This window comes from Odocoileus virginianus, chromosome 23 (assembly GCF_023699985.2).
Source record: "Odocoileus virginianus isolate 20LAN1187 ecotype Illinois chromosome 23, Ovbor_1.2, whole genome shotgun sequence".
NCBI lineage: Eukaryota > Metazoa > Chordata > Mammalia > Artiodactyla > Cervidae > Odocoileus > Odocoileus virginianus.
The window spans coordinates 23,428,588-23,447,475 of NC_069696.1; the positions used below are offsets into that span (position 1 = coordinate 23,428,588).

Here is an 18,888-nt window from a genome sequence, read left to right on the forward strand (position 1 = left end):
ATATTCTTCAAGTGTTTTGTTATGGCATTGCTGCTGCGGCTGCTAAGCTGCTTCAGTCGTGTCCGACTCAGTGCAACCCCATAGACGGCAGCCCACCAGGCTCCCCCGTCCCTGGGGTTCTCCAGGCAAGAACACTGGAGTGGGTTGCCATGTCCTTCTCCAGTGCATGAAAGTGAAAAATGAAAGTGAAGTCGCTCAATCGTGTCCGACTCCTAGCAACCCCATGGACTGCAGCTTACCAGGCTCCTCTGTCCATGGGATTTTCCAGGCAAGAGTACTAGAGTGGGTTGCCATTGCCTTCTCCTTGTTATGGCATTAAGGGAGAGTAAAATAAATATCCAAAAAAAAAGAGAGAGAGAGAGAAACCAAAGATGAACCTCATATCAATGGCAATTACAAAATCAGGCAAATAATAATTATGTATGGCTGTGGCAAGGACTGTCTGATTCTCATTCCATTTAGGCTGCCACAGATCAGCTGTTTCACTCTCGGCCTTAAATGTTTCTCCTCTCAGACAACTGCCCTTATGTGGGGATCAAACCCCTGCATCAGTTCCCCCACCCACCGAGGGCAGGTCCAGTCCTACTAACACTCCTGTTTTTCCCCCTAGTTCCTTTGTCCTACTGAGTTTTGAGTGGTTCTGTATATTCTTTTCCACTGATCAAGTACTCCTTTCTGCTCTCAGCTGGTGTTCTGCATGCACTTCTGTGAATGAAGGTGTATTCCTGATGTATCCATGGAGAGAGATGTACTCCACATCCGCCTACTCCTCTGCCGTCTTGTTCTCCTGGTTTTCATTTTTCTCATACTAATACAGATATCACAATTTTCTTTCACAAAGTATCTGCTGATATACCTTTTATATTATCTAGTTTAAAACTTCTCTGTTCATTGTTCATATTTTTCACCTTTTATGTAATGTACTTACTGCTTATTTTCTCTCTCCCACTAGAAATTGAATTTCATGGTCACAGGAATATTTGTATGTTTGACTCAATGAAGTACTGGAATATCTAAAACAATGCTTGGCACATAATAGGATCCTAAAACATACTTGTTAAGTGAATTTCATGATGTCATTTATAGTTCATATTTAACTGGACATTTTTCCATTTTAATCTAAACCAGAGTCTGTGTTTCCTTTGTTTTTTTTCTGCTGTCGTTCAGTCTCTGCTTCACGTCTGGAGTGGGTAGCCTAGGGGATCTTCCTATCCCAGGGATCGAACCTGGGACTCCCGCATTGCAAGTAGTCTTTACCATCTGAGCTACCACCGGCTTGAATACAAATTTACACATATATGTATGTGTGTGTGTGTGTGTGTGTGTATAAAAGATATGTGTGTACATATATATATGTATATATATATGTAATCTGTTTTTTCTGTATTATGTTTACTGTGCATAATTTCTATTTTGTCTATCTTTACAGTATTTTGTTCTATCCTTACAGGTTTTACACTTTATTGCTTTAATAATTTTAAACATATCAGATTCATTTTGTTATTTTCATTTAGTCTTGTTATCTCAAAATTCTGGCTTATTTTTGCTAGAACTGATACTTTACTCATGACACTTTTTGTTCATTCACTTGTGTTGTGATTTATTTTAATCTAAAGCTGCTTTGTAGTGAGGATTGTAATTTTTCCCTACTGAATTCCTCCCAGCCTTACATTATAAGAGGGTGGCTCTAGAGCAGTATTACAGGTTTACAAGGGTATCTCTGGACCAGGACAAATATTTTTGCTAATCTCGGACTGAGGATTTGGCACAGTTGGTGCCTTTTAATCATACTTGATTTCACCTAAGACGCAGACCTTGGGTCTTGATTTCTCACAAGGACACATTTTCCCTTAGCTAACAGGGAAATGTTTTGAACTTCTTTTCTCCCAACACTGTCAGTCAGAGTATATCTAATACATCTCATTAGGGAGGTGTTTGTGTGTGTGTGTGTGTGGATTCAATTCTTATTCCAAGGTCTGTTTAAACTTACACCCCAAAATAATCATAGGATTATCTTAACTCTAGAGCTTTTAACCCCAGTTTTTGTACCTTCTCAGAGTGTACCACTGGGGTTTCTTGTCTTTTCTAAGACGTCAGATGAGCAATCCATATTATAAGTACATTCAACTCTTTATAGGAACAAAGGATAGGTTTTTAACTTGATAAAAAGCCCTGAAATGATGCTTCTGAATCAATGTGTATTTTATAATATACTACAAAAAGGAAAATAAGCTGATTATTAATCAGATCTATGAAAGAGAATGGTATAGGCACATTGTCAACAAAGAGAATTTTTAAGAATTCTTTCTTAATAAAAAAAATCCTTACTTAGGAATATAATTGAATTAGCTCAAAAATGCTATTACTACTTTTTAAAGGAGGTTTCAAAGTATTTTAGGGATAAATTTCCCTAACTAATTTTTTAGATAAATAAAAAATGGAAAAATACAATTGTACCCTAATGTAATCCCATTTCTAATAACAATATTGAAACAATATGAAGTTACAATGGCTACAATATGTAGCTTATAACAAACTCACACTACACTAAATTTCATGCAATTTTTATACTCTGAGGAACATGAAAAACAATTTACAGTTTAGTTTTTATAGATTTCATAAATGAAGCAACTAAAATTAAGAGGTTAAGTGTTTAAAAAATCTGAAAGCCTTACTTTAAGTTCAGGAACAAGAAGAGTATGTCCTTTCATATCACTTTTATTCAAAATAGTACTAGAAGTCCCATTCAGAGCAATTAGACAAGAAAAATGAATTGGGACCATATGAAAAGACTATACCAAAAACTGCTAGAACTAATAAACAAAATAGGTAGTTTAGCAGAATACAATATCAATATAAAAAAACCAGTTGTGTTTATATACAGTAACAACTATCAAGAAGATATAAAACAACCCTGTTTACAATAACATCAAAAAGAACAAAATATTTAGGAAAATATTTAATCAAGAAAGCAAAAGATCTGTACATTTAACACAATAAGACACTGATGAACAAACTGAAGAATGCATAAATAAATGGAAAGATATTGCATTCTCATGGACTGGAAGAATTAATACTGTTAAAATGACTACACTATCAAAGCAATCTAGAGATCTAAGGTGATCCAGATCAAAACTTTGATGTTCTTTTTGATAGAAATTGAGCAAAATGTCTAAAATCTATGTGGAATCATGAAAGATCCTACGTAGCTAAGCAATCTTGGAAACAAAGTAAAAGCTGGATGTATCACACATCCTGGTATCAAAATATATTACAAAGGTGTAATAATCAAAACAATATGACACTGTTATAAAAACAGACCGAGATCCATAGAACAGAGAGAACAGAAATAAACCCACACATACACAGTCAATTAATTTATGACAAAGAAGCCAAGAATACACAATGGTTTGGGGAAAACTGGACAAAAAAACAGGATAAGAAATGTCGGTGAGGATGTGGATGAAAGGAAATCTTTGTGCATTGTTGGTGAGAATGGAAGTTTGTACAGCCACTATAGAAAACAGTATGAAGTTCCTCAAAAATTAAAAATAGAAATACCATATGATTTAGCAATCCCACTTCTGGGTATATATCCAAAAGAAATAAAAATAAAATCTCAAACAGATATATACACTCTCATGTTTACTAAAGCATTATTCACAATAGCCAAGACATGGAAAACAACTTTCATGTCCATCAATGGAGGATAGAGAAAGAAGGCATGGTTTACATATATAGATATATATTACATATGTACAATATATATAATATATATACATACATATGTAGTGAAATATTATTCAGCTGTGAATAAGCACATTCTGTCATTTTTTACAACACAGATGAACCTCGAGGACATTATGCTAAATGAAATGAGTCAGTCAGAGAAAGATAAATACTGTATGATATCACTTGCATGTGGAATCTAAAAAAGCTGAACTCACAAAAACAGACAGCAGAGTGGTGTTTACCAGGTTCTGGGTAGGAGGAGGATAAGGGAATGGGAGATACTGATCATATGGTACATACCTCTGATCATAAGATACATGTGTTCTAGAAATCTAATATATAGCAATTCATGATAGTTATTAACTATAATACTGTATTATATACTTAAAAGTAGCTAAGAGAGTAAATCTCAAATGTTTTAACCACAGAAAACAAATAGCAATTAGGTGACATGATGCACATTTTAGCTAACCCTAGGCAGTAATCATTTTGCAGTATCAGTTTAGTACAATTCAGTCACTCAGTTGTGTCCAACTCTTTGTGACCCCGTGGACTGCAGCATGGTAGGCCTCCCTGTCCATCACCAACTCCCAGAGTTTACTCAAACTCATGTCCATCACGTTGGTAATGCCATCCAACCATCTCACCCTCTGGCGTCCACTTCTCTTCCTGCCTTCAATCTTTCCCAGCATCAGGGTCTTTTCCAATAAGTCAGTTCTTCGCATCAGGTGGCCAAAGTACTTGAGCTTCAGCTTCAGCATCAGTCCTTCCAATGAATATTCAGGACTGATTTCCCTTAGGATGGACTGGTTTGATCTCCTTGCAGTCCAAGGGACTCTCAACAGTCTTCTCCAACACCACAGTTCAAAAGCATCAATTCTTCAGCACTCAGCTTTCTTTATAGTCCAACTCTCACATCCATACATGACTTCAGGAAAAACCATAACTTTGACTAGATGAACCTTTGTTGGCAAAGTAATGTCTCTGTTTTTTAATATGCTATATAGGTTGGTCACAACTTTTCTTCCAAGGAGCAAGTGTTTTTTAGTATATATGTATTAAATCAACATGTGGCCTACCTTAACTCTGTCCAAAGTTACATGTCATCTACCTCTCAATCTGACTGAAAAAAAGAACTTCAGAAAAAATTAATACATATATATATGTAAAATAGTATTATCATTTCTAATATGATGTCTTTATATGCACATATACATACATATATGTAAACTATATGAACAAAAGCTATTCAGTAGTTCTTAAGAGGATAAAATATTATTGGGAGCAAAACATTTTGAGAATTAATCCATTAGACTGAACTCTATTCTTTAAAAGACAGTGAATCCAGTAATTTCCTTGTAGGGAAGAAATATAAATACAAAGCTACAGCACACACTTTTAATTCCAATTCCATTAAATTATCAATGGAACTTTTAGATTTTATATGGGTGACAGAAAAAGAGAATGAGAATCCCAAAGAATAATAAAATTTCTTTAAAAATTTATAGAAGTCCTTCTATAGCCTTGAGCCCCTGTCCAGGCCATGGAAGTCAGTGAAAGAGGGATCATTAAATAGCTAGACTGTTACTGGTAACTGTTTAATCGTATAAATTAAATGTGTCAACAGTAAGAGTTAACGGAAGAGATTGGAGAAAATTATTTTTGATGGTGGTCATGCCAATCATTGAAGGTTCTCAAACAAAGTATGGGAACATGTAATTTTATTTGCACAGCAACTGATAAGATAAAATCAAGGGTGAACAAAACTCCTTTCATAATGTGTAGTGAATCATTAAACATGAAATGAGCTTCTGAGCTCACTCTCTTTGCTTTCTAATGAGGAGAGAAATACAATTAAAATGAAGAAATAATAAGGTAAGTAATACTGATGTACATTGTGTTATAAAATATTATCTGTATTTATATAATGATAGAAATGCCTAAATAATTGTAAAAACGATTAAGTCATAAATGGCATTTGAATTCCCATAAGCAAAGTTTTCTACAATGTATATTTTTCAAATTTAGGGATAATTTTTCTGGGTAAGAATAAAACAGCATATGGCAAGAATATTTTGTTTAACCATTTAATTGTTGAGGATTTGTTTTGAAACTCTTCTTTTAGAGACAGGACTCTAAAACCCAGAAAGTTTAAAAGATATGGTCAAGGTCAGTAGTTCACTTCTACTTGGCCCAAAGAACCAAGTGGAAAACAAATTCAAAGAAATGAGTTAAATAGAAACTTTAGAAACACAGATCACTCTAGATATTTTAGTCACAAATAAGAGTGTGCAGTTAAAGAATGTTAATAAAAGTGCTTAACACTTAAGAAACCAGTGGCAGGATAATAAAGTTCTCATTACAGAGCTATCATTTTGGGATTTTTTTTTTAATCTTCTAGCTTTGAAACTAGCTTTCATTTTTAATGTGTACACACTCTTCCTACAGTTCTTGCATTTTCAAACATAATTTAAAATTTGGAAACTCCTAAATGTGATACAGACACAGAATCTGTCATTGTAACAATATGTAGAGCATAAGCCTAAGCTTATTAATGTAATATTTTGAGTCTTTTTAATGCTAGATATTACTATAGACAAAAGAAATATTGAGAAAATTATGACTGAATCCTTGCTTTCAAGATTTTATGTTCAGGAGGAGAAAACAAAGTGACAATTACAGTTCAAGATACTGTGAGCTAATAATTATGAGACAAGAGGCTCTACTGTAAGAATTTCGTGTGAAAACAGTGATAGAATATTAGCTGTCACAGTGATCTTAGTAAATTATAGAATTAAGCAAAATAACTTTATCTGCCAAAGAAAATGTCTGGAAGAAAAGGACATTTTCCCCAAATTTCAGGATACATAATAAAGTGGAAAACTAACTGCCTATAAGTATCAATAACAATATAATCAAATGGCTAATAACAGAATCTAAAAGTATAATAAAAGAAACCTAAGATAATCCGGGTGTCATCAGCTCTTGGTCAAGCCCTTTGTATTAACAGAAGGAGACATTGTAGATTCTAATGGTTAGGCAGTATATAACAAATTGGGATTCTGCAGGTTCTTGGTGGATTGCTATAAGAGTATAATAATTCAGAGCACTTGAGAGGCAGAGATTTTACGTTACTTTTGGTGGAATTCGGAGCCTTTTTCATACCTAATTTCTGGGTTTCTGAGAACTACCTTAGTCCAGGAAACACATGAATCATGTAATTTTCTCTGATATCTTAAATTATTTTTCTAAAGTGATTTTAAAGTATCAATAAAGTGTTAACCAAGCCAGAAGAGTATTAGGATTTCCAATCATGACTGGATAAGGTACATCTTTAGCACCGCTCTAATGCCATTAAAAGGAGCTGTGGAGAATAGCTAAGAAGACACAGCCTCATCCTCAGGACATTTATTATAGCTTTTTAATAGAAACATTAATTTAAGAAACAACTCAGAAATGATGTATGTCAAATGGAGTTACATTCAAAGTGTGTAAGTGTATAGTATAGATTAATACATTCTATTGATGGTGTCTGGGAAGGAAAAAAGCACAGTATTTTTTTAATATTCAAGGTAGATTATAATAAAAGATTAATTCTGAAAGCAAAGATATGGGTGAGATTCCAAGATTTATAATTTTCCCATATGCTGTCATGGAAGTCCTACATTCTTTCTGGCTCTCAATTTTTGAACTATAAAAGGAATGTATTTTCATATGCCCAGAGTCTTTCAAGAATTTCTGTATCAAGTGTTAAAAGAATGAGAACTGCACCACATGATATTAATAATTGGGCATCTGAATTTTAAAGTACTCCATTAAAGAGGTAATGTGATCCCCTCCCCCACAAAATAGGGAAAAGCTTATGGAAGAAAAAAAGCATATTCAATAATATATAGTTCAAGTTTGGGAGTATTTATTACTTAACAAGCACAGTGCTTTATTCTTTATATTTTATTATCACTTATTGCCAGTGAATTCACATTTTAATTCAAAGCTAACATCAGCATTTTATACTTTTTGATGCTGGTGTAATATAACTAAACACTGAGAAGAGTCCTACTTCATTGGACTATAAGGGAAAGATTTACTTACATTTCAATATCATATCATAAAAATGTTGCAGCATTCTGTTACATGACTGATGTATAAAGAGGAGTCCAATTAGTAATTCATCATTAGCAACATGGCTGTTATGCAGACAGGAATTCTCTGATGGTCAAAACTAGGACATTCTTTCCCTACAGGCTGACCTATATAGAATCCCAAATTATGATTATAATCAATTGTTTGCTTGGCAGACTCTGAAGCAAAGAGGAATATTATAATTTGAATCTTTAATGGCAATAGACTAAGGTGATGAGAATCATTTATTTTCATGTTGGAGACCGTCGATCCCAAAACTTTCCAAATCATATCACAATGGGCTGATAAAGAAAAATTATATACTCTATAAAACACAATTTGTACCCAATGAAAATTGCTTCCTCCCTTAGGGTTTCTCACTGCTTTTAACATGCCAGTGTTCATCATTAATGTCTCAGAGAGAAATATCATAAGCCCTATTTTCCCAAATGGAGTTTTTTTTTTGATGCTAGGGGAGGGATGAACTAGTTCAGGGATGAACTCTGATGTCTCCCAGAATTAGAGATCCAGGAAACCCAGGTTCAGATTATGGAATTATAATACTGCAAAGGCTCCAGCTTCTCACAGATGTGTGGACATCTCTTTTGTGGCATGTCCAGCATCTATAAGGAGGGAGATCCAGGGCAATCAGAATCAGTGAGATTTCAAATTGCCAGAACTGGTAGGAAGCAAAAATTAACTTCCTGGATTGTGAGCTATGGAGGTAATGTGTTGTGCTCAGTTGCTCTGTTCTGTCCAACTCTTTTGTGACCCCGTGAACTGTAGCCTGCCAGGCTCCTCTGTCCATGGAATTGTTTAGGTACTAGAGTGGTTGCCATTCCCTTCTCCAGGGGATCTTCCCAACCCAGGGACCCAACCCATGTCTCTTATGTCTCCGGCATTGGCAAGATGGTTCTTTACCACTAGCGCCACCTGGGAAGCCCTTCTTCCCCTCTCTCCCTTCTAAACATAAACTGCAACCAAAATTAGCTTTACTGATTAACAGGGGCAATATCTGGTTAGATTCCTTCAACTCTGATTTCATGACTGCTTTTTGTATGTTTCCATTACTGCTCAATCACTCTTAAGATTATATTCTTTATATATATCAAGGTCATACATTATATAAAAGACAATACTTTGGGGCACATCTTGCCCTTATTAATCTCTTTGATATGATTTCTCTCTTCTCTGATCCATTATCTTGGTTTTAAATGTATTTCTCAAGGGAATTTTATTTGCTGGTTCTCCTCAACTTCTTCCTCCCTACTACTTGTAGGCATAATAATGAATTCAAATGAAATACTTCGAACTATCTCCTTTTATGTCAGTCTCTCTGACTCTTTAAAGTACTTTAGGACTCTGGCATACATTCTCTATATCTTTAGCATCATAACCAGTATCTAGCACTTAATAGGCTTGAAGATTGTTGGACTTCTTCCTAGACAAAGTAATCACTCTACTATTTTATTTTGTTTTGGGTTCTGCTCTCTTTGGACTGCACATGTGCTCAAAATTGGGTCTATATTCTCCTCCCCCATCCCAAGAACAGATGGTCCACTGATGACTGATGCTTTTAAGAAATAAATATAGTAAAACTGTTAATGACTGGTACAGTTTTATGTTTCTGACTTTCTGTTAGTCGTTTCTATTGAATAAGAACTACTTTCAAAAGAATGAATATCTAATGGTGGAATTTAATTGAAGATAGTATGAGACTATGAGTACTATTTGCTGACTCAAATTATATCACTAAAGGACCTGTCTTTCCACATTTTCCTTAAAACTGATATTTCTCTTGCTCATATTTTTCTCCCATCCCAACTGCAAGCATTTTACTTTTCATCCTTCTTGTGGCTCCTCTGCGTGTTGTGCACGCTTCAGTCATGTTTGACTCTTTGCAACCGCATGGACTAGAGCCCACCAGACTCCTCTGTCCATGGGATTCTCCAAGCAAGAATACTGGAGTGGGTTGCCACTTCCTCCTCCACGGGATCTTCCCAACCCAGGGATCGAACACACATCTGTGTCTCCTGCATTGGCAGGAGGTGGGTTCTTTACCGCTAGAGTCATCTGTTTCCTCTAGGGCCTCAATAATCAGTAAGTTTCATCTCATAAATGAACTATATTCTACCGAGGGTAGCTAGAGTAAAACATTGTATATACTGCTTCCTGGATTCATAGAAAAACAGAGGCAAGTTCATTTAGTAATATCTGCTGTGGGCATGAGTGGTTACTCATGTACAACAAATTTGCTCTTCCAGATATAGCCAATGTCTGTATGAAACCACTAAGATTAACTGACTAGTATATATCTACATAGTCCTCAAGTGACCAGAATTAAAAATTAACACAGAAATTATGAATTTTTAAATCTTCAGCAGATTTTTTTATTTAAAAAGTGAAACCTCGGAAGCATATTTTACAAAGTTTACATTTTAGAAATAAAACTATCATTAAAAAAAATCTGTTTATACATACTCATCTTCACCCCATAATTTTCCAACAAAGAAATACCAATTTTTTTTTTTTTAAGTTCTAACACTATCACTGTGAAAACAATTGTTCCTCAGAGGTGGCAAATGTGGGTTACCCCATACCTAAGTGTGAACTCCGGCTACTAACAAGTTTAACTAGCTTGACGTAGTTAGAATTAGTCAGAAAAATCCTGATTGTCTCATGTCTTATGTCAAACAAAATGTATATTCATTAACTAGCCTTTAGAACAGAATGATTAACTGGAATTGCAAAGGCTTAGCTCATTCTTTATGGTGTGAACAATGGTGTTACTTATTTCTATGTACTATTATTAGATGTAAAAATGTCATGTATTACAGAAGCAGAACAACTTTGCGGTTCTAAAAAGGGGCGGGGGGAAGTAAATACAACAGAATATTATTCCTAATATAAGCAACTAAAAACTTTCACTTACTCTGCAGCTGTTACACACCAGTGTCTTCTTTAATTCCCCAGGGCTGGAGGCAGAGAATATTTGGGGTTAAAAGGAACTTATGTTCCTGATGAAGCATGAGTCTTCTCAGTACCATCTACCACAATAACAATGAACTGCTTCCTGACATTTACAGAAGCATTTCATTTCCAGAAGGTGGCGTTATAGCATAGTTGGAAACGGGTTTGCTTCCGTTTGAAACTAAGCAGAGATGCAATCACTATTCAAGCTAACTGAAAATCTGGAAACACAGAGTGGACTATTCAAACCACAAAAAAGGTCCTGCTGTCTTCTTATTGATAGCATTTAAAAATTCAAATATTTGTGTCCATGATCTAACTTATTTTCTTGAGAAAACTAGCAACATGACAGTTTAGATATTGCAGTGTTTAAACAAAAATGAAAGAACAAACATTACAAAACAGAGTTACAAATAGAGAGAAGAAAAAAGTGGTTGCTAGAGGAGAGGGGGAGCTAGAAGAGGAAAGAAATTGGTGAGAAAAATCAAGAGGCAAATGAGTCACAAGTATGAAATGAACAAGGTGGAGAATATAGTCAAAACCATGAGATCCTTATGTATGGTGACAGAGGCTAACTAGATTTACCATGGTGATCACTTTGAAATGTACAGAAGTATCAAATTATCATGTTGTGTAACAGGAACTAACATAGCTTTACAGGTCAATTATACTTTAAAAACAAAACAAATTCATAGAAAAAGAGATCAGATTTGTTGTTACCAGAGACAGGGGGTGGGAAACGGGGAACTGAATAAATGCGGTCCAAAGGTACAACTTCCCTGTTATAAGATAAGTGCGTACTGGGGATGTGGCATACAGCTTGACTGATATAATTAATGTATGTTATACGTCAAAGCTGTTAAAAGAGTGAATGCTAAGAGTTCTCATCACAAGGAATAATTTTTGTCTATTTATTCAAATCTGTATATAAATGAGATGACAGATGAGCACTGAACTTGTGATAACCATTTCATGATGAACGTAAGTCAAGTCATTATGCTGTGTATCTTAGACTTATATAGGGCTATATATAAGGGTTACTTATATCTCAATAAAACGAAAAAATAGACATAAATATAACAGGCAATGTTAGAAAACTTGGCCAGTTTTACATAAAAGTATACCAGTTTCTGTTTTGACTTTTAATAAAGTTCATTTGTAAATGTATTTGAATAATAGTTGATGCCACACAATTATATAAAAATATGCAAATTATACAATTATGGAAAATTTTGATTTCTCTTTGATTACTTAAAATGCACTTGAAATTATAAAATCTTTGGCCTGTAATAAGCATACAGAGAAGCTGAAAGAGAGTGAAAAAATTAGAAAAGACATTAAAAATGATTTCTTCAGGAAAGGTTAATTCTTGAGTTTTCTAAACAAAGTTTTTAGAAATCTTTGCCCCATGAAAATGTGTGTGGCACCAGAGAAGTAATAAAGCCTGACAGTAAACTGATCCATTTTCTCTTCAGAGACAATTTGAGAACATTGTGATCTTGCCAGAGATTATGAATATTTTTAGTAGTTTTATTTATTTCTATCAGCAATAAGAATTTATTCAGTGATCAAAGTAAAACTATGTTTAGAATGTCGAAGACCATTAAAAATGTCAGCTAATAACTTATCTGTAAGAGTTGGAAGTTTTAGTCATAATCATTTGAATCCTAAGAGCTATTTGTCTCTCTGAGTATTGTTGTCTGCCAGTTAATGGATCTCTAACATAACTGTATGTGACCATATTATAGACTGACTAGAAAACGTATATGAAATACATCATGTAAAATATATTTAGTACATCACTTAATATCACAATGTATTATAGAAGTATACATACCACACTCATTTGTAAAGATTTGGGAGGATATCTGAAAATTAAATCAGTAATTCATCTTAAGGGAAAAAGATCAAGGGTACCAAAATTACATGAGATATTTGGCAATATTAACATCTTTACTAGGACTTCCCTGGTGGTCTACTGGTTAAGAATTTGCCTTCCAATGCAGGGGGTGTGGGTTCAACCCAGGTTGGGGAACTAAGATCTCACATGACATGCAGCACAGCCAAAAAAGTAAAATTAAAATTTTAATCCATCTCTGAATATGATAAACTCTACTTTGTCTTAAAATAGAATTGGTCCCAGAAAATGGATGCAAGAAACATTCAGATAAAAGACTATGAGACACAACTCATTCAAATATTAACATTCGGAATTAAGTATGCCAAATAGTAGACTCAAAGTTTTCAGAAAAATACAGACACACATTATCACAATTCTCTCAGCAGACTATTTATGTATAGGCTACAACTGAAGTTATAGAACTCATTGTGAAGTATGAAGTTCTGACTCAGTTTTGCTCCAAGACTGAGATGAGGAGGGAACATTATATTTTAAGTTTAACATAGTTATTCACTGTATACACACAATTTTAAGATAAAATGTAACACCTTAAATAAATTTTATACTTCCTATAGACCAGTATAGATTCTCTTTGTCAATAAGGAATTTTATTGGAAAAATTTGAAAGAAACTGGTAAGTATATTTTATTTCCTAAATTGTATTATTTTTTTAGAACTGGATTCTCTTCCTTTACTTAAATCAATTTAACATACAGTTCAGTTTAGTTTAGTTCAGTCACTCAGTGGTGTTGGACTATTTGTGACCCCATGAACGGCAGCATGCCAGGCCTCCCTGTCCATCACCAACTCCCAGAGTTTACTCAAACTCATGTCCATTGAGTCGGTGATGCCAACCAGCCATCTCATCCTCCATCATCCCCTTCTCTTCCCGCCCTCAATCTTTCCCAGCATCAGGGTCTTTGCAAATCAGTCAGTCTCTCACATCAGTTGGCCAAAGTATTGGAGTTTCAGCTTCAGAATCAGTCCTTCCAATGAATACTCAGGACTGTTTTCCTTTAGAATGGACTAGTTGGATCTCCTTGCAGTCCAAGGGACTCTCAAAAGTATTCTCCAACACCACAGTTCAAAACATCAGTTCTTTGGCGCTCAGCTTTCTTTATAGTTCAACTCTCGGATCCATACACGACTACTGGAAAAACCATAGCTTTGACTAGATGGACCTTTGTTGGCAAAGTAATGTCTCTGCTTTTTAATATTCTGTCTAGGTTGGTCGTAACTTTTCTTCCAAGTAATAAGTGTCTTTTAATTTCATGGCCGCAATCACCATCTGCAGTGATTTTGGAGTCCCAAAAAATAAAGTCTGTCACTATTTCCACTGTTTTCCCATCAACTTGCCATGAAGTGATGGAACCGAATGCCATGATCTTAGTTTTCTGTATGTTGAACTTTAAGCCAATGTTTCCACTCTCCTCTTTCACTTTCATCAAGAGGCTCTTTAGTTCTTCTTCACTTTCTGCCATAAGGGTGGTAATAATCTGCATATCTGAGGTTATTGATATTTCTCCCAGCAATCTTGATTCCAGCTTGTGCTTCATCCAGTCCAGCATTTCTCATGATGTACTCTGCATATAAGTTAAATAAGCAGGGTGACAATATACAGCCTTGACGTACTCTTTGTCCTATTTGGAACCAATCTGTTGTTCCATGTCCAGTTCTAACTGTTTAACATACAGTGTGTACATTTATAAAATTATAGCATTAAATATTAAAGAGTTATACTAAGAGTTAGGATCTTAAATACTCTTAAGTTGCATCATTTCTAGAGTTATTTTTTTCAAAAATTATTTGATCCTTGAACAACTATAGAAGGTTGATATGAAATGCATTATTCTTACTGTATCTTTAAAGAAAGGCAAATCAACCAAGATAAAATGTCAAAAAAAAGTAAGTAAAAATTAACCTGATAAGGGATTTTCAATTCTGACTCTCATAATGTCCATCAGAATCACAATTCTGCTGCAAGTAACTCTGAAACTGGACAAAATTGGAATACAGAGAACTCAGGGCTATGATCATTGAAGGAAAGAAAATAATATACAAAATGAGGTCTACATTCATCCTGGCTTTTTGTTGGAGATCACTTTCCAATTTAAGTAGAGCCAAACACAGAACAACAATCTCTTTGAGTAGAACAAATAAAGATTGGAATTCTGGGCCACCAAGGTAGTTGTTATTTTCAAGAAAAGGGTACCAGAGAGGAGGTAGCTGGACAGAGGACTGCACAAATCTAAGTGTCCTCTTGAGTCTCTGTGCAAATTCTAAGCTGTGTGTGCATAGAGAAAAGATTCCATAGTCCTGACACACTGCTGCTGTAGAGATATAACCCAGATGAGATTGGGCCTGGCAGTGCTAGGATACATTGTGGATCTCAGCAGCCTGAGGGGAGAGACTGTCAAACATGCCAGAAATCCAGCTGTATCTCCAGAACTGCCAGAGGTTAGGAGCAGAGCTGGTCTATCTCATCAAACTGTGCACTTAATATCTGTACATTTCACTGTATGTAATATATGTCTCAAAAAATTATATTAAATAAGGTAATAGAGAAACAGGGGACAATTTTTTAAGTTTCTAAAATTTGGGGGGTTGGAAGAGGAATTTCCTGCATTACTGTATTAATTCCGGTTTCAGAAGGTAATGGAATGAATAAAGGAAAAAATGTAAGTAACTAAAAAAAAAAAAAACCTCTTTTATGAATGCATGTAGTTAGTAGAAACAGTACAATAACATACAGGAAGGCCCAGAAGCAGGATCAAGATCTGTTAACAATGACTTCTTATAATAAACGTTTTGGTGCCTATTATGTTCAGAAAGCAAGAGGATGGGAATAAAACACAGACTCTATAATAAAGAAGGAGTGTAAGTATACATATATACCCATTATAATACAACACAGAGAGTAGTAAGTGCCTCTGAAGTTGACGATATGGGAGCAATGCAATTTCAGAAGAACAAGAGAGAATGATTTTATTTAGAAGTTGTTGTTATTCAGTTGCTCAGTCATGTCTGATTCTGTGACGCCATGGACTGCAGCATACCAGGCTTCCCTGTCCTTCACTATCTCCTGGAGTTTGCTCAAATTCATGTCCACTGAGTTGGTATTGCCATGCAACCATCTCATCCTTCCCATCCCCTTCTCCTCCTGTGTTCAATCTTTCCCAGCATTAGGGTCTTTTCCAATGAGTGGGCTCTTTGCATCAGGTGGCCAAAGTATTGGAGCTTCATCTTCAGTCCTTCCAATGAATATTCTGGGTTGATCTCCTTTAGGATTGGCTGGTTTGATCTTATTGCTGTCCAAGGGACTCTCAAGAGTCTTCTTCAAATGGGTAAAAGTAGACTCATTAAGGAAACTAGCCACCCTGATGTCCATGGCCATTTCCTCTGTAATTGTAGCACAATAATATCCTCCAAGGCTTGAAAGTATCCACAGTATAACTTCAGTTTGATTCTCACTATCTCTTATGTTCAAATTCTACTTATCTATACTATGCTAAAATACAATCAGTAAGTAAAACTAGCCAAAACCAAGCTGACAACTTCAACTAATTTCCTCTCTTTACAAATAAAACAGTTTCGACAAATTTTCTCTTCTGGCCCCCTCTCCCCAGGCTTCACCGCTCAGCTTTGTTCTCACCCTGGCAGCCCTATAAGCCAAAAGGCAGTGAGAACTCTCTCATACACTCCAAGGAAACAAACCCCAGGAAGAAAGAAAAGTGCATACTAAGTTCTTTGGTCTTAGATTAAGAAACACAAGCAATTACTTTAATTGACAAATTTGGGAATAGATATGTAATACATGTTTTTTTCTTTAATGTAGAGGAATTTTCTCATCATGTCATTATAAGCAGGAAAAAAAGCTTAATTCCTTTTAAAATCAATTCACTGGTTTTGTGCACTCTATACATACTCTGAATATTAACTTTACATTTGATGAGCCAAGATAATTTTTCAATTGTTATTGTTATTTTCCAGAATGGATGTTAGACTTCATAAAACTCTCATTTCAAGTAGTCCCTCTACGGACCATATTTCTCAGCTTTATACCAAACTGTGTGAAAAGCTGTAATAGTCTAATATGTAAACCTTTCATAGAATGTTTATCAGCATTAATTTAATGATTATTGGCATCAGTAGTCAGTGGATGAAGTTTTCATTGTAAATATTCTCTGGAGATAATTGTTTGAGAACAATTAAGTTTTTATTCTAAATTTATGGAACATGAATACTTCTTACAATTTTTAATTTAAACATGCACCTTGAAATAGCCAGTTTGGATCTCTGATTCAATTTTTGTAACTAATGCAATATGAATAAAATTTTAGGAAAAATAATCATTTTGGTCTATGCATACTGTGGTAGTTAACATGGTTTTAACATAAACTCTATAACAAAGACTCAAAATACAGCAGTATAAACATGATAATATGTTCTCTCTTGTGTTTTCTCTCTCTTCTTTATAGCTAAGGTAAGAATGATAATGGGCAATTCAGATTTACTATTGTCAGTACCAGCTATCCATGTCCAAAATGGCCACTGTATTCATTGCTACCTTTCAAGTGTGCATCTGTGTGTGTGTGTGTGTGTGTGTGTGTGTGTGCATGTGAAGAAGGAGGAGCAGAGAGGAAGGTGTACATGTCATCCTTTTAAGGGCATATTTCTTTTCACATCGCATATTTTCAAATCGCATATTTCTTTTCACATTTCATTGAATAGAACGAACTAGTTACTTGCCCAAATCTCATTGAAATGGAGGCTGAGAAGTGTGGCTTTTGACTGGCTGGCCATTACTATAGGAGGGGAAAAAAGACACTGGGACACAACTTGCAGCCTGCCGCCAAAAATCCAGGTGTGCACTTCTTCCCACTGACCTACCCTCCCTCTACACACATGTATATCCAATATAATAAAGTCCCATTCAAAAAAAATGGAAGAGTGCAGTGTTGGAGATATAGTGGCAAGCACAACTGCCTTCCAAAAAATGGAAGATTTGGAAAAGAACAGCTGTCATTTTTCAAAGCAATGATCAAATCCTACTGCACAGGAATTATAAACATTCCCCATTCTGGTGCTGAAATAATTTCCTTGACTAGATCCGGATTATATTATCCACAAGAAATTTCATCGTCCCTTGTCATTTACAGTTCCTGTTTTCTTTACTTTGGGATGTTGTTCTTTGTCCATTTATTCCCATTACCATAAGGACTAGTTTGCTTGTGATCATCCTGACTTACATGGACTGTCCTGGTGTCACATCAATATTGAATGAATGAATTCTTTGTTTTAAATATTTCTCTCTTTCATTCTTAAAAATAGCTGAATACCTTATAATTTCCTCCTTAAGATAGAATTGGACTCTATTCTCTCCTTGAAGACTGTACAAATTTCTGGGTTATGTTCTTCAAGGCCAGTTGGGAGGCTTCAGGAGCTGCTTTAAAGGTCAAGCATACATTGGCTTTTGCAGATCGATACAATCCCTAAAAAACTCAGTAAGCTTTTGTTCTACTGACAGTCGGATCCACAGGCAAATAATCATAACCAGAGATCTAATTGAGAAAAGCTTTCCAAGCTTGCAGGCTGTCCTCTTATATTTTCTGGTTTCTTTGTTCAGAATATTTTGGCTTCCCCTCAATTTAATGATGTCTGCTTTGATGCTCTCTGAAAATATTAGTTGAGGCAAGAAAGCATCACCCTTAATCTAACCTTTGAAACTAGAATGGACCCCAATTAACTGAGAGGTTTTAATGGAGGCACTTGAGGACACCAGAGGTTATTTACTGTGAAAGCTGCTTCTTTAAAATCGCATCTTATAACCAGGCCAAGTACATCTTGTCACAGAAATGTGCATGGCAAGAAAGAGCTAACACCCATAAACTTTCTGAGTTTTTTAATGTCCTAAGGTTTTCCAAGCAATTTACAGATGCTGCACATTCTTTTGGCAAATAGTCTATCTTTATAAGGATTACAAGTGACAGTTTTGTCAAATGTTTTATCATGATACAAGAAGAATCACTGGCTTTTCAGCCTGCAATAGTAGGGTTCTTGCCACCCAGTATCCCGCTATTAGACCCATGCCTCATTTTTAAAATTACGTTCGAATTCTACTTCTAGCAACCCAATTACATTTTATTTAAGAGATGTTATTTTTC

General features: G+C 35.1%; 1 protein-coding gene across 2 annotated transcripts in view; it reads left to right on the forward strand.

Annotated features, from left to right (window-relative positions):
* Window positions 1–5,525: 5,525 nt before the first annotated feature.
* Window positions 5,526–18,888, forward strand: part of PIK3C2G (phosphatidylinositol-4-phosphate 3-kinase catalytic subunit type 2 gamma) — a 440,932-nt gene continuing 427,569 nt past the window's right edge. For both annotated transcript variants that reach the window (XM_070453682.1, XM_070453686.1), the window contains exon 1: window positions 5,526–5,607. The gene's annotated coding sequence lies outside the window, so the exon portion shown is untranslated. The remainder of the gene's footprint in view (window positions 5,608–18,888) is intronic.